The sequence below is a fragment of the Perca fluviatilis genome, chromosome 18 (genome assembly GCF_010015445.1).
Source record: "Perca fluviatilis chromosome 18, GENO_Pfluv_1.0, whole genome shotgun sequence".
In the NCBI taxonomy this organism is placed as follows: domain Eukaryota; kingdom Metazoa; phylum Chordata; class Actinopteri; order Perciformes; family Percidae; genus Perca; species Perca fluviatilis.
The window spans coordinates 17522649-17538523 of record NC_053129.1 but is presented as its reverse complement, the minus strand read 5'-3'; positions in this window follow the sequence as shown (position 1 = coordinate 17538523).

Sequence of the window (15875 nt, the reverse complement as noted above, 5' to 3'; positions counted from 1 at the left end):
CACAGGAAAGTATTTGAGAGTCGATTTATTGCACCTTTCTTGGTGTCATGTCACGGCACTCAGTAAAGACTGAACAATTGAAGTATTTGAGTGCAGCTCGGTCCAGGTTTGAGTGGTTGGTTTCCAATTCAGAACAACGCCTCTGTGCTCAGTGCCTATTCTCTTTTATCTAATCTCTGAGTAGGCAGCAACTTTCCTGGTTGAAAACTCACTTTTGTAACTCCGGCATCCTGTATATTTTTGCTGTGACATTTACTGCTTCTTATGGATGAGATTATTAGACACGGTATCAAAACACACACACACACACACACACACACACACACACACACACACACACACACACACACACACACACACACACACATACACACACTGCTTCTCAGATAGCGTGGGTTTTCTTTGCAATCTTGCCACTCTGTATGCCTCTCTTAGTTCTGCTTGATACATATCAGCTATTACGTAAAGATGCTGACTGCCTCACTGTGCAGGGAGCAGTCCTGTGCTGACTGGCTGACTGAAATGTCAAGTGCTGTCCGAAGAACAGTTTCATCAGATACTGCAGAGCTGCAGTCAGAGTCTTGCCTGGTCAGATAGTGACTGGGTCAAATAAGTGTCAGTGTATACTTTATCCTGTGTGGAGCTTTAGATGGGTGGTTCATGGAATTGGGACAAACCGTGTAAGGTATACTGTATACTGTAAGTGTCAGTAAAACTCTGCTCAGTTGACTTTTGAGTTGTAACTGTGAAACACAGAAACAACGTGTGCTGCTGATGTCAACAATCACTACTGAAAAACATTTTGACAAAAATGTGTTTCTATGCCACAGGGCTGTGAGAGAGTACAGAGAGTCCAAGAAACAGAAGAGAGAAAGGTCAGATGGCCATCAGCACTATATGTCTCCCACTTTGTCTGTCCCAAATGTCAAGCAGACAGCCAAAATATCACTTAAAAGACGAAACACAACAGTGAGTATTTTGAGGCTAAAGTTGGGGAGGTTATGGAGGAAGTAAGCATTTTCGCTTTTATTTCAAAATGTTTGTGTAATGGCAGCCGTAACATTAATGAGCAGGTGCTGAGGAGGAGAAGAATGAAGAGAAAGAGAGCCAAATTGGCTATTTTGGCCTTTTGCGGGGTTATGGCTGCAATTCACTATAGAGGTCTGTGTGGATACAGAGACGAAGCCAGGAGTGGTGGGACTGCGTTGTGAATAGCTTCACAGAGACGCAGTTTAACTCCCGCCGGCGCATAATTGTGACAAATGTCGATGTAGATTGACGTAAAAGTCACATCAAATCTGCCTTGGTTGTTCACACTGCGGCCAGCATTTAAAAAAATCAGACCTGGGTCAGATTCAGGGCCACATATGGAAGTGGTCTAAATCTGATTTTTTCAAATCAGATCTGGGCAAGATTTGAGTGTTCACACTACTTCTGAAGAAGTCTGACCTGGTCACTTGACCCCCCAAAAAATCTGAATTGGGCCACTTTTGCCTGCAGTCTGAACGTAGACTAAGTTACGTTTACATTCCCTGTTTCTCACAAAAACTATTTTTTTGCATCCTTGAGGCTTAATACATTTGTTAAATGTGTTTCCTTCTTCATAAAACGTTTGCAGAACTGATTGTTGAAAGAATATGAAATGTTGCTTGTTTGCCATGTTTGCTTGCTAGCAGTCTTCCACTTCCCTGCCTTTGTTGGCACATTGCTGCATTTCTTAACATTTCACCGCCGCTAACTGTCAATCATTGTAACCGTATCATCCACATGCACATGTGCCCTCGTGCAGGTGCAAAAGAAACCCGGGACCCACTCATAAAAACATTGCTCCATAGCACTACTACCCTTCAGCAGAGATCTTCAACCATAAAAATGCCTGCAGTTTAAAAAGGTACCAAACTGCATTAAGACTGAAAAACGTTGATAAAAGTTAAGATAAAACGTTGATAAGATATGGAATGCACTGTAATTAAAAAAATTATAAAATGTAATAATTACTGACATACAATGACATACATATAATTTGGCACACTCATTTGCAAAATGTATTTTACTATAAGCACCCTCCTATTGTCCTGTATCGAGCCTTTACAATAGCGTTCCTCAAAGAATAGCGTGTAGTGAAACAGTTTCCCCCCTGGTGCCTGTGTGTCTACTTTCCAGTCAGTGTAGTGCAGGGGTGTGGCGAACAGGGATGGAGTAGTCTACATTAGGAAAAGAACAGACACTGGAGCAGTTCAGACAATGGCTTTGGCCTGCCTCTGCTATTTTGAGAGGCTCCCTCCACCTTTAGCTTCGCCCCAAACATCAGCCACCCGCCAATACTTAGTACAGCTTTATCTTTTTGGTCTCGTGCAAGCAGAAGTCTAATCTAGACGAGAGGGTGAGTCATACAGTGTGCAGGATTTCTTGTGTATTGAAACCGCTTCCTGGATGCCGTTTCTGTCTCCCCGACCTGCTGCCATCCGAACAATGGGTTTTCTGGGTCAGGAGTAAATTCAGATTTGCTTTTGGGCAAATATTTTAGTCCCTATGTAGAATACCAGTAACATGGATATGATATTTATTTTATTTCCATTGTACATGAAAGTATGGACTTACCCTTCTGCTTGGTTCTGTGTCCAAAGTATCCACTTTGAGAAATCTACAGTACACACACCAGCTGTGACAGCGCCCTCAGCACAGGAAGCCCAGCCTTCCGATGACAGGAAGCAGCCTTCGCCATGGAGACAGCAGTCTGAGCTGGTGTCCTGCAGGTCAAATACAAGCACACGCAATATGATACCATCTATGGAAAAGGTAGTGACTTGAACTGACTGAAAAAACTGATGCACAAAACCCTTCCCTGTTTAGACAGTCCATAACCTTTAATCACTGGAGAGCGCGTATACTTTCACTCGACCCTGAGGTCAACACAGCTCTTTTAATAGCGAGGAAGCACAAAGCCTCTGTCGCTCCATGAGGAGGTAATGACCCAATCGCCATCCTCTCGCGTCCCATTGTCTTTTGATCTTTCTTCCGTGAATCCCCACTTATTACGGTTACATTTTAAACTGATGCTACAGTGGCATGTTGAACAGGATTGTTTTGAGAATGTCTTAATTTGTATTATTAAAGTGGCAGCTATACAATAGAGCTGTAAATGTGAATTCAAAAACGAAAACTAATCAGTCAGTCACTGGTGTGCCCTTTCAAAATAATGTTATCATTAATAAAGGAGATACGCTTTAATTTATCAGTGATTACTGTAAGGTTGACCAATATACCAATACCATACAACACAACACTATACTACACCATACCATAATACATGCCTACCTACATATATACAAGTTTAGAACCCAAAGCCATATTTTGCTCATCTAGGAGCACAAATCACATACTGTATATAGTGTACTTTTGCTCAAGGTGATCATTTCAATCAACAATGTACATAAGAAGGACAAAAACTATAAAAACTACTTATAATTGAAGCGTTGTAAAGGTTTATTGCTCAAAATTGTAATTTTTGTAAGTTTTAGGAGTTGGAGTATATCTTTTGAATACTTGCAGGGGTACATAATTCCTTCATGCAACCCTGTATGTATGTATGTGTGTGTGTGTGTGTGTGTGTGTGTGTGTGTGTGTGTGGTGGGTGGGTGGGTGTGAGTGTGTGTGCGTGCGTGCGTGCGTGCGTGCGTGTGTGCATGTGGGCTTGCGTGCGTCTGTACTATAGTAACCTTAGTTCATTCATTCACATTATACACACTGTTTCCTCCAGCATGTTTATGCTCTGGCTCCTGACCCGAACCTTACACACACTTTCCTCATACTCCTCCCAAACCAAAATATTTACCTCTTTCTCCTCCTCCTCATTCCCTCCCTCCCTTCCTTTTTGTCACTAAATCCTCCCCTTCTACCTTTATATAGTATTTGTACATAAGCCGCTGGTCATGACGTCAGAGTTGTTATTTGAGTGTTTGGGTGTCCAGGAGCATAGTTGAAGTGCACGTACAGATCCAATCAATCCAATAACCTTCCCTGACAACTTCACATGGGGACACAGGGTTTTCAAAAGAAAACACATAATTGCACAAGCAACAGGTTCAAGTTTTTGTTGTTGTGCAACCCAGCCAATCAGAATGGACCAGTAAGGGGGAGTCTCAGGTCAGCATGCGTTGATAAGGTCGATTGATTGAAAATGTTTGCGTGAAAAACATGTTAAATGTTTTGGCGACATCGGTGGATGTGCCATAGAAAACACGACACAAAGCAACAGGTTAAGGATGTGATGTGACAGCACAACGTTGCCGCATCAGGTCACTCTTTATGAAAACCAGCGCCAAGAAGTGACATAAGAACCAAAACAGACACAGACAGTTTTGTTCATCTTTACCTCCCACAGGAAGATTGTGAATGGAATGATACGCCGCACCAAACCTCAGAGGCAGGAGACTGTCTTTAAAGTGATTACACTGAGCAATGTGGAAATGTGGGACGCAAGTAGGAAACACACAGTATATCCTCACTTGTGATTTTCTGTTGCTAATGTGACTTAACTGGCTATACTGACAAATTCTGTGTGTACTGCAAGCTACTGATACCCTACATGTGTCACAAATGTATGCAGGAAACTAAACCAACGCATAAACAAGACTTGGTTTTAAGTATTTCTCGACAACTTTACATATCCATGACAAAATAAGCAACAATCAAAGTTAAAGATAGGAAAGAACATCCCAAGTTATTATGGTGCGTTCTTTTTGTCCACCAAAGTCGTTTTACGAGTTGTTTTCCGGAGTTACGACCCGGAAGTTGCAAAAAGAACGCCCCCGAGGTCGTGTTTACGACTCGTCAAGTCAAGCTCACTTTCAAAGATGGCTACGTCGTGCATCACACGTAGTAAACATTGTGGTTATCTATAATTTTAAGCACTTTTGTCTTTGTTGTAACCAAATGAAGAAGTCGTACACATAGCGCTGTATACTGCTGCCTATAGGCATGTCGCTACAGTCTTATTAGGAGTTAAATACCGCCTAATTAGTTATTTTGTAGCTTGTGCAGCTGAAATTGGCTAGAGACGCTCGGTTGCTATATGACAACAATGGCTTTAAGCCGAGTCTTGAGCAGAAAGCAGCAACGTTAACGTTAATCAAAACGTAATTTTCATGTATCAAACTGTGAAATATATGTGTGTAATATGTCAATAACTGGGTGAATAGAATCCTAAATGTTACTAAAAATGTTACAAAAATCCATCTTTTCTCCGACTCGTAGTATTGTGTGACAAAAAGAATGCAACAACCCGCGGTTATTTGTTTTTCGACACGGATGTGACGTCACGCTCGAGCCACTAGTCGCGATTACAAGACAAAAAGAACGCACCATTATTCATCAACCTTACACACACTTTCCTCATACTCCTCCCAAACCAAAATATGTACCTCTTTCTCCTCCCCCCCTCCTCCTCCTACTCCTCCCTCCCTCCCTTTTTGTCACTAAATCCTCCCCTTCTATCTTTATACCTTCTACCAGTAGTTGTACATAAACCGCTGTACATTAGCGTCAATAATGTTATCAGAGTTGTTATTTGAGTGTTGTTTTGAGTATGCCACGTGACAACAGGTAGCTATAGAGATAAGTTAATAATACATTGGGTGTCCAGGAGGATAGTTGATGTGGATACAAGTGCATGTATAAATACACACGTATAGATCCAATCAATCCAATAACCTTCCCTGATAACTTCACGTGGGGGGACACAGGGTTTTCAAAAGAAAACACATAATTGCACAAGCAACAGGTTCAAAACACGCAAAAGTTTTTGTTGTTGTGCAACCCAACCAATCAGAATGGACCAGTAAGGGGGAGTCTCAGGTCAGTATGCGTTAATAAGGTCAATTGATTGAAAATGTTTGCGTGAAAAACATGTTAAATGTGGTGGCGACGTCGGTGGATGTGCCGTAGAAAACAAAGCAACAGGTTAAGGATGCGATGTGACAGCACAACGTTGCCGCATCAGGTCACTCTTTATGAAAACCTGTGTGTTCTGCAAGCTACTGATACCCTACATGTGTCAAAAATGTATGCAGGAAACTAAACCAATGCATAAACAAGACTTAAAGCCCCCGAAAACTTGGTTATAAGTATTTCTCAACAACTTTACATATCTATGACAAAATAAGCAACAATCAAAGTTAAAGATAGGAAAGAACATCCCAAGTTATTATTCATCAAGAGTTAAGTAAACACTCAAGGGTGTGATTTAATCAGATTTGAGTGGCCGGGCAACACAAGCAAAAAAACACTGATTGGTGCTTGGTGCACCTTTTTCCAACTTCAAACCAATAAAAAAATCAAGAGCAAAAACATGAAAAATCACATGAGAAATCTCTCATGTGAAATAACCACTGTCCAACTGTCCAAATTTTCTGCAAGAAAATGTTAAGTTGGACTCCTGATTGAGAAAATACGTTTTCAGGGCCTTTAAATGTTTATTAAACCAAACATCATACAAAATACAATGCACTGACCATTTTGCAATTCTCAAAGACTTTGGTGGGGCTTACATGTAATGTTATGTTATTATACTGACATAAAACCATGCATTTTGAAAGTATAATTTCATCACAATCTGGCTAGAGACCTTGCTCTGGACCAGTGTTTTGAGCAGCAGGCAGACCAGCTGACTCAACACCCTTTTACCCTGCCACTAGCAGTAAAATGACCGACAGGTTTCATTTCCACTGGCCGTGAAACTATCATGTGAAACCTCAGTATGAAGGATGTCACTAATATTATAGGTATTACAGTTTTTTCCGATTGCTAAACGACAGTGGGCACAACTGGAGTCACATGTGCAAAACTCAAACTACAGTCTGCACTACCAACAGTCATCTGAGCTAAACTGTTCACATCACCTGCAAAACTCAGTCAAAGCAACACAACTCTTAACACACGTCTCAAAACAGGCTCAGTGCAGCCAAACACTATGAACAGTCCTCACTGAGATAACACACACTGTCACTCAGAACACACTGAGGGTAAAAACACTAGCATCAAACACCAATACAGAAATTACAAACTTTTTCATCTTTACAGTTTGAACAATTTGAGTGACACTACTCAATAGTTTATTTAAGGAAAAAATATAGATTGTATAGCATACCAATTTTTACATAAGGTAAACAAGAAGGAATGAAAATCTGCGGTTTTCTTCAATATAGTATTTTATCTCTCGTAATTTATGGAATTACTGGGGGAAAAAACTAAAAGTACATAACAGTACCAAAGAATAGTGTGACTAATCCTGCCTCTCTCCAGCATCATGTGGCAAGTTTTCTTCATCACATTGGATGTCTGCATCATCTCTAAATACAAATGAATGTGGTGTTTCTATTGCTTTCACCTCCATTACTTTCTGAAAAACAGTAAGAACGCAGTTTTACTATTGTAAAGATATAGTATTTTTCACTTTTTTTTATAGCTGTGTATGTAACCTCAGACATCTTACCTGGACATATTGGTATCTTTGCTCTTTTACCTGTTGCTCAGGCTTTCAGCTAAAATTGCAATCAGCAGTGTTTGAAATGCACCAGACTAAAATCTATTCTGTTTTGAATGTGTGTTAACAGTTTTGACAGCAGTGTGTTAGCATTTGAACAAAGTGCTGTAAATCTACAGTGTTGTGCTCTCTTCTCTCTGTCTCTGCCACTTCCTTTCTCCCTGCCTGCCTTCCTCTTCTTCTTCTCATCTCCCCAACTGGTCTTGTTGTATCCTGAGCACAGCATCCCAGTGGACCAATAGATGGCTGGCCTACGGGTGTTGTGAGGTCCCATTGTGCATCTACATAGCCCTCTTTCTTTTTGTGTCTGTCTTAGATCATCTCTCTCTCCTTCTCTTTATTTAATCCCACAGTTGGTTTCAGTGGCACGACTGACAGCACCCTAGGATAAGTGTTCTGCTTCCTTTTCAAGCACTCCTCAAACAGAAGGTTACGCAAGACACACACACACACACACACACACACACACACACACACACACACACACACACACACACACACACACACACACACACACACATGCTTTAATACGTAATGCCAAATCATCCAATTAGCTGAGAAGTGGAAGAGGAGATGAAAACATGTGAATAAGTTCTGCCAAATCCATGTGATTATCCCTCATGAGACTCATCTTTTTTTTTATTAGAGACATGAAGAGAAGAAACTGTACAATATTTCTAAAGAAAAGCCTTAAAGAGATACATCATTTTGTGTTCCAGAATTGTAGTTCCTTATTTAATACCCCATGAATCATCTCTCGACCCTGAAATTCATTCTGTTAAGAATCACTGCCATAGATTCCATTGTTGTCCATAAACTATAGTGATCCACACTGACAAGTACCTTATTATGATGAGCATGGGCATATAGCGTTGACTCAGTCCCAAAACATTGTCCTGCTGCCATAACTACTCACTAAAGCATCAAATGTGTATTAATCTGCAGATAAAAATACTCCCAGACAAATTCAGTGTTTGCTCCTGTTTGAATAACATTTGATATGATAAAATTGTAAATTGGAGTAGCACATTGATGGTTTTTCTTTTAGAAAAATACCAGCCAAATTCTTATTACATCATGCCAAAACTACTATATAATCACCTGCTATTCAATATTTAATATTTCCCTACTCATCTCCTGTGGCTCTCTGTATGTTCATGTACACCTGAAGTAATTTTTAAGTTATAACTTACAATGAAATTAGTGACTGTTTAGTTGCACCAACCATCAAAATTCAAATTTGACCAGTGATTCCCCTTGTGAGCAGTCTCACAAAGAATGAATTCAACTATAAGATAAGATCACCACACAGAAGCAAACTAAATGAACAAATGTGTCTGGGAAAGTAGGAAAAACTTAAAACTGAACTATCCCATTAAAAAGGTCTTTACAGAGTTGTGTATTCACAGCATAATGAACTACTGTCCAGGGTTTACCAAATGTCCAAAGAGAAAAGAAATGGCAGGATGCTTTACTAAAAAGGAAAACCAGCTTTGATCATATCAGAACTAACACTCCAGCCAAAGAGCACAGGACACGAAAAGGCTCATTGTCCACCTACAAAGCAGTGACATTTATGACAGCATACTGCTAATTAGTGAAATTAAATCAAAAATGTTATTTTCCCCTGGGAGTGTTTAGTTGCACATTGTGCACAAATGTGTGTGCATTTGTAATAATGAACATGGACAAGGCCAACTTTGCAGAAGAATCCCCGGAAAGTGTCCCTTTCTCTCTGCACTGAGTCAGGAAATGCACTGAGACAAGGCCCTATTGTCACGAAAAGCATAAACGAGGTGGCGTGGTGTGTGTGTGTGTGTGTGTGTGTGTGTGTGTGTGTGTATGTGTGTTCTTAAACATAACCCTTTTGTTCTCAGTAATGCAATAATAATATCAATATCGCAGCTATTTACTTTTTTCTTCCGCCATTTATGACACATCACTCACCTGTGTCAACCTGCACTTCATACAGGCAAACACCCCTACACATACACATAACACACCTACACATGCACATATTTACAATATGTGTGTGTGTAGAGTTATTGCACTTTTGAAATAATAATGTTGAAACAGAATTGTCCTTGTACTAATTTGATAGGTAAATATTTGGTGTGTTATGTAAGTGTCCTACATTTTAGGTCATGGAATGACTACACTATTAGACGCATAGAAAGATTAATGAATGGATAAAAAACGGATATAGGGACAACAATGCACAGCTTGGATCGTTAACCTGAGGAATGTTAGGAATTCCTATGTGTTTATGTCACAAGGGATCAGTGTTGTCAGACAGATCCCTGGTTGAACTGTAGGTCATGGACAGGGAGCAAATGTAAACAGACGGAGGGGTAACATGGCGTCCGTTTTGTCATGTGCCAGGAAGGGTCAACCAATCTTTGTGTAGTTAGGTGTGTTTGATCTTTTGTGGCTGTGTTCCCAGAGGTGGTGTGTCACCGGCTGACCAATAAAATGGCAGGACAGGCTGCCAGCCTCAAAAACAAAAGATGATAGGGGTGAAGAGACGGATGCACAAGCAGAGGTAGGATGAAAGAAAAAAGGGAGGTGTGCTGGAAGACTGGTAGATACCACCTACTGTAGCCTACCTGAGGTAGGAGGATTAGACAGACAGGAGATGTAGGTGGAATTGATGGAGATCTCTGGAAGTTAATCTTTAGCACTTTATCACCTATAAGCAGTTACAATCAGCACATAAACAACCACATAAACAACTAATAAAAGGTTTTATAACTATACAATATAATGTAGTTGTATACACTCACCTAAAGGATTATTAGGAACACCTGTTACATTTCACGTTAATGAAATGATCTAATCAATCAATCACATGGCAGCTGCATGGCATGGCAAATGCATTTAGGGGTGTGGTCCAGGTCTAGACAATCTCCTGAACTCCAAACTGAATGTCAGAATGGGAAAGAAAGGTGATCTAAGCAACTTTGAGCGTGGTACGGTTGTTGGTGCCAGACGGGCTGGTCTGAGTATTTCACAAAATGCACAGTTACTGGGATTTTCACACACAACCATTTCTAGGGTTTACAAAGAACGGTCTGAAAAATGAAAAACATCCAGAATGGTTCAGTCCTGGGGGGCGAAAATGCCTTGTTGATGCTAGAGGTCAGAGGAGAATGGGCTGAGTGATTCAAGCTGATAGAAGATCAACTTTGACTCAAATAACCACTTGTTACAACCGAGGTATGCAGCAAAGCATTTGTGAAGCCACAACACGCACAACCTTGAGACAGATGGGCTTCACCAGCAGAAGACCCCACCGGGTACCACTCATCTCCACTAAAAATAGGAAAATTAGATAGATAGATAGATAGATAGATAGATAGATAGATAGATAGATAGATAGATAGATAGATAGATAGATAGATAGATAGATAGATAGATAGATAAAACTTTATTGTCCACTGAATTTACATACACTGGAAATTCGTCTTTGGCACTCTGGTAACATAAAACACATAAAACACAGCTCTCAATATAAGTTAAGTTATATAATTACATACAATATAAAAAAGGCATGAATAAATAATACTAGTAAAATCTCAGTTCTGATCATTCTCCTCAACATCGCCCTGGCAGGGTGGTGAATGAGTGAGTGGGAAGGGGAATTATTTTAGTTTGCCTTGATTCAGGATGGATAAGGCAGAAGGAACAAAGGACTTCTTACACCGTTTTTCCTGGCCATTGGGACCCTCCATCTTCTGCCAGATGGCAATAGCTGAAACGATGGATGTAGGGGGTGGGTAGGGTCATTGGAGACCTGGATAGCCCTTTGTTTCATGGAACGACTGTATATGGTGTCGAGTTGTAACTGTTTCTCTCCTGTGATTTTTCTGGCTTGGTTTACCAACTGAGCCAGCTTAGTCCTATGTTTCACTGAGAGGTTCCCATACCAAGAGGTGATGTTGAACGTGAGAAAACTCTCAGTGAGTGACCTATGTAGCATGGTCAGGGTGTGCTTGCTGGTGTTAAAAATTCGTAGTTTTCTAAGAAGGTAAAGACGCTGTCTTGCCTTTTTGTAGATGTAGTCTGCATTAAGTTGGAATGTGAGATCTTCATCTATAATTGTCCCAAGATATTTGAAGTTACTGACCTGTTCCACATCCTTCCCCTTCATGGTGATGGGCATGAAGTTAGGTTCTCTGTTAGGTTCTCTGTTGCCTGCTCCCCTCTTTCCTCCAAAGCACATTTCCTTGGTCTTACTGACATTCAGATCAAGGTAACTGCTGTCAAACCGAGTGACAAGATGGTTGATGTGATGAAAGTAGGAAGGGCTGTTAGCATCCTGTAAGCAGGCAACAAGGGGCCATGTCATCTGCATATTTAATTAGGTGTGTAGATTCATCGCTGTTATAATTGACCTCATTGGTATATATAGAGAACAGAAGGGGGGACAGGACACACCCTTGTGGGACACCAGTGTGTAGGACAAGGCAGTCAGAGATGGTATTGTTCATATGGACACGCTGAGGCCTTTCTCTCAGAAACTCCCTAATCCACAGAATAAGACTATCGCTGACATGCGATAGTCTTATTCTGTGGCGTTCCAGGAGAAGATGAGGCTGGACAGTATTAAATGCTGAGGAGAAATCCATAAAAAGTACACGTGTAAGTTTTGGCCTTGTCTAAGTGACTGTGTATTTTATCTAAAAGAGTGAGGGTGGCATCCTCCACACTTCGGTCCGCTTTATAAGCGAACTGCATGGGGTCCATGAGCTCAGACGTTTACAGTTTAAATTCTTTGCCCACTACACGCTCCAAGCACTTGGATAATAAAGAGGTGAGGGCAATGGGTCTAAAGTCATTGAATGACTTAGGGCATGTTATTTTAGGCACTGGGATAATGATCGCCATTTTCCAGGCCTCAGGGACAAAACTGGCATTGAGGAACAGCTGGAATAACTGGGTGAAGATGGGACCCAGTTGAATGGCACACTCTTTCAGTACCCTTCCCTTGAGGCCTCTGGTCCAGGGGCCTTGCGGGGGTTAACATGCTGGAGGAGTAAGGTCACATCCCTTTCCCTTAATGTCACGGGCATAGCTCTCATCCCCTCACAAGCAAAATCACATTTGTCACTGAAGTCATGTTTATCAAACCTAGAATAAAAGACATTCAGATCATTTGAGAGTCTGGCAGGGTCTTCGCACTGAGGTGCTATTTTATGATTCCTTCCCATCATAGTGTTAAGTCCTCTCCAGGCATCCCTTGCGTTCCCATTCCTTAATTTCCCCTCAACCTTATCTTTATAGTCCAGTTTTAGTTTTTTTTTTAGTTCTTTCTGCAGTTGTTTCACTTGAGGCTACAATTTGCACGAGTTCACCAAAATTGGACAGTTGAAGACTGGAAAAATGTTGCCTGGTCTAATGAGTCTCGATTTCTGTTGAGACATTTAGATGGTAGAGTCAGAATTTGGCTTAAACAGAATGAGAACATGGATCCATCATGCCTTGTTAACACTGGGCAGTGTAAGTGTTTATTAATAACATATTTTCCATAACTGTGACTCCTGAATCATATATAATATAACATTATATTAACAGATAATGAAATACTTTTTTAAAGTAATTTTATTTCTGTTAACATCATTTGGTTACATTGTTAACATCAAATACTAACAATGTAACAGCTACAAATAATGTGAAATATGAAGTTTTTATGCTATGTATAAACGGCATATGTAACGTGAAGTACTACTACTACTACTACTATTTCTACATCTTTCTCCTGCTCTGTTAGTTGTAACCCTCATATAGACACATCTAAATGTATCTTCCTTTTTTCTGTCTTCCTCTATTCAAACATACCGTATAGGATGTCTCTTCATCCTTTCCCTTCAAAGTTTCTTTTTTCTGTCATTTTTTCATTCTCCAAACACTCCCACTGTTTAGGTGGGAGGACAGAGAAGAGGCTCCTGCTATAAACCAAAATGTGAGTGAGAGAAAGTTTTTTCGGGCAGGAATTGAAAACTAAAACACTGGCTGGGAGGTAGGGTTAAGTTTATTCTTGTGTATATGCATGTTTTTGTGCATGAATCTGCAGATAAAAGCTTACCTGGACAATGGCCTGAGGAGTCAGAGGCCAAACTGGGCCACCTGGTCCCACAGCCAGGAACTGACTTGTCAGCATTAAATATGCAACTCACCCTCTCTCTGTCTCTATTTTTCTCTCCCCTTATGCACAGACAAATCCACCCACGCACTGACAGACAGGCCTCGGCTCTGTGCGGTCTCAGTAGAACTCTGATGGCCTTTGTGAGGCAGCCATGCTGGAGGCGACAGGCTCGGCGCGCACACTGTTCCATCATGACATGTTGGCTTCGTTATTTCTCCATTCAGGGGAGGATTTAGTGTCATCCTTCCCCCTCTGCATGGAAAATGAAATTAAGCGTTGTGAGCCTTTTTCCAGTAAGACATTTATGCCATGAGGTATAAGAATTTATTGTAGAGAATTTGAATTTATTTATCAGTATGCAGCAGGGAAGCCCAGATTGAGACAGTGTAAGGCTAAATGTCTTTTCTGGTCAAGAAATTTCAAGAAACATGTCAGTTGGTTTGGATCAGAATGACAGGATTTGGTTGCACCAGTTATTCATAAAGCCACGACTAAGTGTATGTGTTAAAACCTTCCTACACTAAGTTCTTAATAGATAATAGTTAGCTTCAAGCTAGTGATTAGCTAAATTGGTAATGTCTTAGCCAGTTAAAACTTTTGTAAAGTGTAAATCATTTTCTTAGAAACATCTGAGAACCAACCACTCAAGTCAATCAATTACTTCCGAAAATTACAGTTTTAGGTGACCAAAAGACATAAAATCAACTGCCAATTGTTTGTGAATGTTGGTATGACTGTTGTATTTATATAAGCATATGTCTTTCAGAGTTGGTAGTATTCAAGTAGTTTAGAATGAGCAGGAAATATCCCGTTATGCTAACCTAGCTAACATTATAAGGTTATTAAGCAAAACGTTTTGTAATTTAAGGTATGTATTTGAAAATGTGTATATCATTTAATCTTCCCAGTTTTTGACTTTTTTTCAAGTGTTGGGTCAAATGCTTCTAACATATTTCATATTGTAACTTACTCTAAACAGGTCATGTATTAGCAAGCTAATGTTAGCTTTGTCAGTTGGGTCACTTACTGTAGCTACACGACTACACTAACCCTAACCTGGCAGTAAGTGGGTGTAAACATATTTCAGCCCATATAAACAACTCATTTCTATATAAAAACTAGTTTGTGTGGTTAAACATTTGAATTCACTGATACATAAATCTCGACTTGGTAAACACTTACATTATAATGGGAAATAAAAAAAAAAAAAAAAAACTAACATGTGTGTCCCAAAACAATTCCAAAAGATTTGATTCAATATTGCAGCCTAATTTGCACTTGTCTGACAGAACTGTTTAAAGCAGTCATGACATTACAGGACTACACAAGCATACTTACTTTTATAAATAAAGTACTTAATACTTAGTACTTTAATACTTAAAATTCGCATTATCTTTATTAACTCGGTAACTTTTGTATCTTTCATCTATTCACCTTTAAAGATTAAGTGACTCCCAGTGAAAAGATCCCTGAACCAAATATACTCACCTGAAAGGTCAATTGTCTGCTTCCTTTCAAACTCTTTAATTAAGGCTCCAAAAATCTAAGCCAAGCAGTCACCCGGGGCCACGGTCTTAGCGCAGAACAGATCCAACTAGATTTGAAATGAACAGATAAGATATACTGAATACAGATAAAATTAAAAGGAGGCTAAATAATACTCTTTTATATTTTTCAGACAGTCCTTTGAAACTAACAAAGACAGTACCCATGAACAGTGGAGGCTATTCTATTAGGCTTCAAAAGGCATTCAGGTTGGTTGGGCCACCTCCTCCACCTCATGTGAGCCATTCATGCCCATGTTATAAAAACACCAAAACCATTATTATATCCAAAAGAGCAGGTTACTCACAACATGTATCGACATACAGTACAAAACTATGAAATGCACCTGGAATAACAAGATGAAAGACATTCGTCATCATGTCAAATAATAAATATGAGCTATCTAGAGCAGATCGTCCCACAATGAGCACACATACACTGTTCCACTTCAGATGAGTAATTACCTACATATGTGTCAACATGTTCAGTATTTTCTTCCCCAGTGTCAGATGAGAGCGGTTAGGTAACCAAGAGAGAGGCAGCGTCAGGCACGTTGGCCTACAACGCTCTTGACCCCTTTTACTCTGCTGCCTACCTTGCGCCACTTTACTTTACCTGGAGAGCATCTTACATGAACAAACA